Source organism: Periplaneta americana, chromosome 3 (assembly GCF_040183065.1).
Source record: "Periplaneta americana isolate PAMFEO1 chromosome 3, P.americana_PAMFEO1_priV1, whole genome shotgun sequence".
Classification (NCBI taxonomy): domain Eukaryota; kingdom Metazoa; phylum Arthropoda; class Insecta; order Blattodea; family Blattidae; genus Periplaneta; species Periplaneta americana.
Window position 1 is genome coordinate 175,225,717 of NC_091119.1, and position 10,409 is coordinate 175,236,125.

Consider the following 10,409-nt stretch of genomic DNA (forward strand, 5'->3'; position numbering starts at 1 on the left):
CCGAACCACCGCATCCCTCCGTATGCCCCCTGTTCCGCCTACGTTAGTACCGAAGTTCACCGGTGGAGAGCTTTATTCGTAATCTCCGATTCCTCCGCGGTAGTAGTCACTCCGATGAGCAGCACTGCAGTATATTCAAGCAAATATACACCGTGTTCCGCTTATAAGTATAATAAAAGAAATAGTTATAATTTCATAACAATGCATGCAAATGGGTTAAGATTGGTACCATTGTAAAGAGGAAATTGGGAAGTTTTAATCCATTGTTGTTACTTATTTTTAGAAGACTCACGCATGCGCAGATCATTAAATAAGAGAATTCGTATCGTATCTTTAGTCAGTCAGCATGTGGACGCCACAGCAGAAAGCCTTTTGTGTGCTGTCATTAGCAGAACATAGATCCATAATTCGTGTACAGCGCTTGTTTCGCCGTCAGTACAATCTTAGACCGAGGGAAGCTGTACCGACGTACGTCTCAATAATGAAATGGGATAGGCAGCTCAGAGAAACAGGAAGTTTGTTGTCTAATGCAGGTAAACATTCCAAGCGTAAAGTGTCTGATGAAAATGTCGAACGCATTCGCGAGGCATTTCAGAGAAGCCCGCGGAAATCCATTCGACAGGCTAGTGTGCAGTTGAACATCCCACCAACAACAGTGCATACAGTGCTCCATAAAAGATTGCGTTTGCGAGCGTACAAGCTGCAACTTCATCAGATGATTACGCCGAATGATAAACTGGAACGAAAACGCTTTGCAGAAACAGTGTTGGATAAAGTGGACGATGACGACACATTTCTAACTCGAGTCTGTTTCTCAGATGAGGCAACCTTCCACGTCAGTGGAAAAGTAAACCGACACAATTGTCGCATCTGGGGGTCGGAAAATCCAAGTGTCGTAATTGAATACCAACGGGATTCCCCTAAATGGAATGTTTGGTGTGGGATCATGCGTGACAGAATCATTGGTCCCTATTTCTTTGCTGAAAAGACAGTCACTGCAAACACGTACCTGGATATGTTGCAACTGTATGCTGTGCCACAACTCCCAGATGGAGCAATTTTCCAGCAAGATGGGGCTCCACCACACTTTGCCAACATGGTTCGCACATTCTTAGACGAACAATTCCCTGCAAGATGGATCGGAAGAGGATCACCGTACATCACATGGCCTGCCAGATCACCAGATCTAACACCACCTGATTTTTTCCTGTGGGGGTTTGTTAAGGACCAGGTCTACAGGACGCCAGTACGTGATTTGGCAGACTTACATGAAATAATTTATGCTGCTGTCAACAATGTTACACCACAGATGCTTCATAACACTTGGGTCGAGGTTGAATACCGGTTGGATATTTCCCGTGCCACCAATGGAAGCCATGTTGAGGTTTATGGAACATAAGGTAACAAAAATTCCCAGTTTTCATTCTTTGTAGCAGTTGGTTTCAACTATATACTTGTATTAATTCAGAAGTTATAGCTATTTCTTTTGTTATACTTATAAGCGGAACACTCTGTATATAGGGGGCAAAGGCTAATTAGGATTTCCCAATCTCTGATCGGATCAAAAACCCTGATATAAATGATATTTAACCCTTGCGGTGAATTTCGATGAAGTCCGGAAGGCCTAATTAGTCAAATCCACTCTCCTCACCTCCACGTTGGGGCTCCCCGGGATCTTTTTAGGATGCAAAAGAAAGAGTGGTGTGCGGAAAACAATGGAAAGCTACAGCATCTATCTTTCCCAAGAAAAACTGCAAACATGGTATGACGAGTCTTTCAACGGTAAAAGATTCCAGACAAACGGAGAGGAAGGCAGAAAATAGGAAAGATTGGAGAAAGCTAGGTTTGCAATGAAAAATCTGCCTTTGGGCAGAACACTAAATGAAATGAAATGAAATATGTAGGCCTATGTAATAATAATAAAAAACTTCCATCCCGTCTCCTTTTTTTTATTACGCATATTAATAATATTAATATCGTGGCTTGGCTTGGCTTGATTTTTACAAGGGCTGGACCTGGGATGGATCTATACACTTAGGCGTGTTTTGACCCATTGTGCGTCCTACATATGCGTTGATTGTCCAAGTCCGACAGGCAGCCTGGTTAGCATTCGCGAATCCGATGCTGACAGGTGGGTCATCCTGTCCCAGCCCCTGATAGAGTCACTTACCATTTCGCTGATGAGTAGTCTGATAAGCCTCAGTGGTCCAGAGCTCCAAGCCCTTTCTATCATCGTCAACTGACAGGTGGACCATCCTGCTTCAGCCCCTGATAGAGCCAGACCCCATCCACACACGAGTAGCCTGATAACCACAGGGGCCTGGAACCCTAAGTCCATCCTATATCAGCATCAGAAACCCGTACTACTCAAGACTTCACCTTAGCTAATTTTTACTATTGCAGATGATGGATGAAATAAGGAGGAGTTGAGAGTGTTGGTGGAATGATAAAGGAAGAACGGGAGTACTCCTAATTCAACCCTCTGCAACGTTTGCTTTGTCCACCACAAATTTCATCACACCTGGCCTAGGATCGAACCTAAAGGCTGACTGTCGCTGTAAAATAGGACTGTGGGCAACATAATTTTACCGAATATGGGCACCTGTTCCAGGATCTGCGGCAAACAAAAAATGACAGAATTTCAAATGCTTACTACAACAAGACTATGCGTCACAGCCGAACGCTAATGTTATTAGTAGTTAGGCCACGAACAGCTGTAACTTGTGTGACTACGCCAAATGACACCATCTCCCCTTGCTGCGTATAAAATTAGCTGTGCCGTGCAGCCTCTTTCAGTGATATCTGCATCAAGAGCAGCTACAGACCTGTGTAACCACTCGTTTGAGTTGTATTGTATTCTGCAATATTAAACTGACAATGGACATATTTGGTAAATTTTAAATGAACCATAGTAAAAAAATTGTTGCGAGTTGGGACTAATTATTTATTATTATTTAAAAATTTCGCTTCATATGATATTTCATGTCCTTCATTAATTACTTCTCTTATCATTGACACATATTCTCCATTTGTATTACTTACTTACATGTGGTTTTTAAGGAACCCGGAGGTTCATTACCACTCTCACATAAGCCTACCGTTGGTCCCTATCCTGAACAAGATTAATCCAGTCTCTACAATCATATCCCACCTCCCTCAAATCCATTTTAATTTTATCCTCCCATCTACATCTCGGCCTCCCCAAAGGTTTTTTTCCCTCCGGCCTACCAACTAACACTCTATGTGCATTTCTGGATTCGCCCATACGTGCTATGTGTCCTGTCCATCTCAAACGTCTGAATTTAATAGGTATTCCTAGCTATGTCAGGTGAAGAATGCAATGCGTGCAGTTTTGCGTTGTGTAACTTTCTCCTTTCTCCTGTAACTTCATCCCTCTTAGCTCCAATTTTTTTCCTAAGCACCTTATTCTCAGACATCTCTAACCTCTGTTCCTCTCTCTCAAAGTGAGGGTCCAAGTTTCACAACCATACAGAACAACAGGTAATGTAACTGTTTTATAAATTCTAACTTTCAGCCTTTTGTCAGAGCAGACTGGTTGTCAGAAGCTTCTCAACCGAATAATAGCAGGCATTTCCCGTATTTATTCTGCGTTTAATTTCCTCCCGAGTATCATTTATATTTGTTACTGTTGCTCCAAGATATTTGAATTTTTCCACCTCTTCAAAGGATAAATTTCCAATGTTTATATCTCCATTTCGTACAATATTCTGGTCACGAGACATAATCATATACTACATGTCTTTTCGGGATTTACTTTCAAAACTATCTCTTTACTTGCTTCAAGTAAAATTCCCGTGTTTTCCCTAATAATTTGTGGATTTTTCTCTAAACATATTCACGTCATCTGCATAGACAAGCAACTGATGTAACGCATTCATTTCCAAACCGCTTCTGTTATCTTGAACGTTCCTAATGGCATATTCTAGAGCGAAGTTAAAAAGTAAAGGTGATAGTGCATCTCCTTACTTTAGCCCACAGTGAATTGGAAAAGCATCAGACAGAGACTGGCCTATATGTACGTTTCGCTGAGACACATTTTAATTAATCGAACTAGTTTCTTGTATAAAACTTCTTCCTGAATCGAGTCATATGCCTTTATGAAATCTATGAATTACTGATGTACTATTCTCCATTTCATTTGTATACCGCAATAAAAATGAAACATTCAAACTAACGCAACTGTAGTTCCATTCCCGAAACTGGATGACATATTCTTTATATTGGTGTATTCCTGATACAGCACAGAATACTTTTTTGCTCTATTATTTTCAAATATTGTAATGCTAAGTCAAAATTATCAAATTAATAATGTAACATGAATCACAGACAAATTAATTAGGAATCAACATCGAAATAAAACAAAGATGAATGTACCGTTTGTTTATTTATTTTGCCTCACAATAAGAGCTTTTGAAACAAGATTTTATTATTTTCTGAACATGAAACACAAAACATCATAATTATAAATTATACGATAGCCTACCTACCTGGAAGACCAACAGTCGCTTGGCAAAGAGGAGCTGAAGGTTTAAAAAAATGTTTGTTATGTTATTTCCAAAGATTGCAATACTGAGTTAAAATCATCAAGATTAATAAGACGAATCAGAGAATCTTATACTATGTAGCTATTCAGCTTTCTTTCTTCACAATCGAGTTCCATAGGCAATTCAAAATCGTGATGCTTGAGGGGGGAGATGGGATGTTCAGTTGAGAGGTTAAACATAGATGCAGTCATGTATTACTGGTACTGCTTCGTAAATCACTTTTTGTTCACGTTATAAATGTGCCTCTTAGATTTATTATTTTTATTATTAGTAGATTATTGATTCGTAAAAATCAATCCGGTTATGTACAGTAACTCCCTAAATCTGGTTATTTGATCTTCTAAATGAGTTTTTGCGAAGTCGAGAGTTAGTAAATCGTTTTCTTGCACCTAGAAACAGTAGATTTATCCCATTTCATCAAAATCCTTAGGCCCGTTTTCAAGATAAAATTTACAAATATACAATAATTGCTGAATTAAGTAGTATTTGATGTGAGATGTTAATATGCCTAGATCGAGTATTAAGAATTAACATGGCTGAATATATTACGAGCTGAAAATACAGTACTATGTAATGTTGGTGTTAACAAGTGGAACTCATGCTTTGACGGTGTACAGGGGCGTAGTTCAAATCTCATTTGGATTTTTTCCTTTGTTCTTTCTAACTGTAAGGCGAAAGTCAGATAATACACACACAGAGTGATTCAGAAAGAATAATAAATATTGTAGGGGTGGTAGTATGGACTATTCTGAGTAAAAACGTTATATAAACATGTGTGCAATTTTCAGTGGGTGTGGAGATACAGCTGTTTGGATGTTACGCATAACAAGCATTACAAATGGTATGAAGGAATGACAAATTAGGCCTGCTGTATTACCGAATCATCTTATAGGGAGCAACTACTTAGCCTTTATACATAATAAGTTTCGAATGTTGTTGCAGGAGGTTCCCTTGGCTACAAAGATGGGCATCTTCTTCCACCATGATGGAGCTCCTATACATTTTAGCCAGTAGGTGACGCATAATCTTAAATATCACAATACTCAATTGAATCGCTATTTGTTAAAAAGACGCAAGTCACATTTTTTGAAAGTCATTTTTTATTGAAATATGTTCTCTTACCATAGACACATCAATTTATGTGAAAATGACTTTAAAAAACCAAGTACAAATGATTAAAATTGAACATGACATTTTATAATTTATGTTAAAAGGGTGGATGTTCTGGACAGGTTTTTGTCTCTCCTGTAAAATTTATATTTTTGGACTTTCCACCCTTTCAACACATAGTGATTCAAATAATGGATCGGTCATGGTGGCCACCAAGGTCCCCAGACTTACTCCTATCGATTTGTGTGTGTTTTTGTGCGTGCGTGTGAGAGAGACAGACAGACAGAAAGAGTGGGAGGTGGCGGGGGATATATATATATATATATATATATATATATATATATATATATAGATGTAGTATATAGATGTGCCGAAAAACTCATTTTTTTCAATTTCTAATCCATTGTCGCCATTCCTATCATTCCATTGTCCTCTTTGTATCCTCTTCTCCTTCATTCTTTGTTGAAAGTGGTATATACTGGTATACATAAGGCGTAGTCTTCCTCTCTTCATTTTCCCAAGTGGTATCCATTCTAATATATTATCTGGGATAATCTTTCTTCGTACATTCTCTTAATGTGTCCATACCATTCATGTTGTTTGTGAATAATATAACTGTTATACCGAATTTTGCACTTCCTTGCCCCCCTCTCCACGAATAACTGTATTTCTAATTTTATCTCTTCCTGTTATCATTGCTCACCTCTGCCAAAAATCAATCTCTGTTGCCAATAATGTTACATGACTTCTAACTTCAAGTTCCAAATTTTCAATTCATATATAATTGAGGACCGTTTTTGCAAAACTAGTTAACTGCAAAATTTGCAAAATTGAGATTTTGATGGATTCGTTAACATAAGGCAGGCCTCTACGTGATGTTCAAAGCGTCTTAGTAAAATTGGGTTATTTCTCTTCATTGTAGTGTGTCAAAGTGTGATCGTTTTTTCAAAACTTGCTTTCTGCTATAAGTGAGAGATACAGCAAAACTTGCTTACTACAGTGATTTGTCTCTCCTGTAAAATTTAGTTTTTTCAGTTAGCAAGTTTTGCAAAATCGGTCCTCAATTGGATGCACTTATGCAATATGGAACCAAGTCCAAAATACAGCTTTTGAGCTACAGCTGTTTTAGCAAATCGTTACAAATAAAATTCTACATCAATACTATTACGAAAGTAATGATTGCATTATTAACATTCTGAAATGCTCTTTCAGATCAATGGTGCAGCTCGCATCAGTATTTGACTCACACAGAGTAGAAGGCCAACATTGGAGTTGGTTCCATATTGCTTATTGCAAAAATGGTTATTGGCACTTGGTTCCTACTTGTGTGATTCAAGTGAGAGAGAGATGAGGCAACATTCTAGTTCAAATCCATGTTTAACACTTTATTATTGGAAAACTAAACATCCAAGACACTAATTGTGAGATTACAAATAAAATTTAAAAAATATATATTCATTAGCATTTGTTCATACATTGACTTATCATTCCAAGGTGAAGTCAAGGGGACCATTGATTCCATCAACATCATCCTGTCCACACCTGTGGAGTAACGGCTAGCGCTTCTGGCCGCGAAACCAGGTGACCCAGGTTCGATTCCCGATCGGAGCAAGTTACCTGGTTGAGGTTTTTCCGGGGTTTTCCCTCAACCCCATATGAGCAAATGCTGGATAACTTTAGGTGCTGCATCCTGGGCTCATTTCACCGGCATTATCACCTTCATCTCATTCAGACGCTAAATAACCTAAGCTGTTAATAAAGTGTCGTAAAAGACCTACTAAAATAAAAATTCATTGGATTTTCTTCTGCACTTACATATTTGATACCTAAACATCTTCGGTTCTACAACTTTCTTTGATACATTAACATTATTCTTGTTGCTATAATATAATATAATATAATATAATATAATATAATATATCACTCCTATTAGCAAAAAATTGTATTCAAACTCCCATATTCACACAAAACAAACATGGGAACTGACAGCTTGGAGTTGGTTCTAAATTGCAAAACATTGCACTATGGATTCTGTTTTTGGTGGTTGGTTCAGATTTCTCTATAGGGCAGCACGTTACCGATAGGCGTTGGTTCTATTTTGTATAAGAAACTATAGACATTAAGACACATTTTACAATACAAATCCAGATATTCATAAAATGGTGGTTGGTTCCATATTGCATAAGTGCATCCAATTATACGTCTAACTTAGTCCCAAATATGGTAGATTTAGTCAGAATTAGACTTCTGGATGTTTCATCATCAATACAGATAGATGGGACCAAAGAGGTCACCTACTCTGTTGGCCTAAAAACTCGTATAACATATGGTAAATTTAGTTTCTCTAATAATATATTTGTCCCAGAGGATACTGGTACCATTTAAAGTGACTATAGCTAATCTTACCAATTTTATTCTTTGATTAATTTCATTCTTTTATTTTCCATCGCTTGTAATTTTAAGGGAAGACTCCGCTGAAAATCATGAAAATTTTTCCAAATTTTTTTTTTTTTTTTTAGCTATTTCACTTATTCAGAATTTATATTTTCATACCCCAAATGGATTCAGCTCAATTCTGATTACAAATACTCGTTATGTTTACACTTTTTAAATTAAGGCTGGAAGGGGGCGTGGAATTTAAAGAGCTGTCAAAATTGTTTTTCATCGAAGAATTCTTTTTTAAAATTTCTGATTACAAGTCTAGTAACTTTTTGTTGGCTCCCTGAAGTTAGTAGATGAATGTAGCGGAGGAGAATATTAATTTGCATAAATATTCATTTTATTTTCAAATCTATTTTTCTGTGTTCATTTTTGTTGATTCAACACCAACTTTCTTATGCCAAATATTAATCAATCTGGATGAAATTTTTACTGCAAGTATTTATGAGGTAGCTGGATGTTTCTATGCATTAGTTTGTGAGAAATGCTGCTAGTTTATTTTATAAATATTTTTCTTAAGAATAAATATTAATAAAATAAACTAGCAGCATTAAGAAAAATATTAATAAAATAAACTAGCAGCATTTCTCACAAAATAAATGCATAGAAACATGCAGCTACCGCATAAATACTTGCAGTAAAAATTTCATCCAGATATATTAATATTTGGCATAAGAAAGTTGGTGTTGAATCAACAAAAATGAACACAGAAAAATAGATTTGAAAATAAAATGAATATTTATGTAAATTAATATTCTCCTCCGCTACATTCATCTAGTAACTTCAGGGAGCTAACAAAAAGTTACTAGATTTGTAATCAGACATTTTAAAAAAGAATTCTTCGATGAAAAACAATTTTGACAGCTCTTTAAATTCCACGCCCCCTTCCAGCCTTAATTTAAAAAGTGTAAACATACGAATATTTGTAATCAGAATTGAGCTGAATCCATTTGGGGTATGAAAATATAAATTATGAATAAGTGAAATAGCTAAAAAAAATTTGGAAAAATTTTCATGATTTTCAGTGGAGTCTTCCCTTAATTCCTAAATATTTGTATTCTTCACTATGTTTAACTGAATCCATTTATTCTTCTAAAATTAATCTTAACATGTATTTCCTGTTGCCATGCAATTTGTTTTGTCCATATTATACCTGGTAAGGTTTAACTTGTATCAGTAGCAATAAAACCAAATCCCCTCAAATGAGGGTGGAGATTATAGGAGGGTTGTAAATTTTCAGGATTCCTTTCAAAACCTTGTTATTGTACAGGCTACCGGAACTCAATTTCTTGAAAGACAAGCTCAGTGACGGAACTACACAGTACGAAGAGAGATATTTTGTTATTTTATTTTGTGCTACAGAATGTATCAACTAGTCCCTTCCGCCACTGGATGGATGGACTGCATCGCTCCACTCCCCCATCGCCATAACATCGCCCCACAGACGAAGTAAGACATATCTCCTTTCTCTCTCTTTTCACAGTGAGACAAGATACATCACACAGACTTTAACAACCAAACCTCATTTATGACATTCTTGTCGTTCCCTGATCATATCATGGAAATGTTAGATGCTAGGTAACCACGCAAATGGAATCTGGAGAATCAGATACAACCATGAATTAGGCCTATATACCTTGTATGATGATGTGATATTGTCAACTTACAAACGCATCAGGAGATTACAATGGGCTGGACACCTCGTTAGAATGGAGGAGGGACGAATACCAAAGAAAGTTCTGGAAGGACACTTTGGAGGGAAGAGATTGATTGGAAGACTCAAAACCCGATGGGACGACATGGTTGGAAAGGACGCTGTAATCCTCTTCATAACTGGAAAGCAGCAGCAAGAAATAGAGAAGAATGGAGGAAAGCAGTTGGGAAGGCCATGGCTCGAAAATGAGCCGAAGCGCCATTGATTGATTGATTGATTGATTGATTGATTGATTGATTGATTGATTGAGGTAACCATGCAGCTGATTCAGTGTCATTAAATAACTTTCTTTAAAGATCCGGCATCTTTCATGGTTACCATTACCATGATGATTTTCAACTAAACTCTCTCTTAGCATTGACCTAATTTCAGTGTAGGTTAGGTTAGGTAACGGTGGCTAGGGGCGGGTTAGGGACGACCCTTTTCACGTCGGCCATAAGGAGGCCTATTGTGCACCCCGATTTATGGGATGAATGAGGATGAGATGTACCAGCCCACCGGCCGCATCCGCATGTGACCCGTCACCCGCTCACCCTCCTGTCCTAAGTGATCAAGCAGCACAGAATCCATTCCAATGCCCT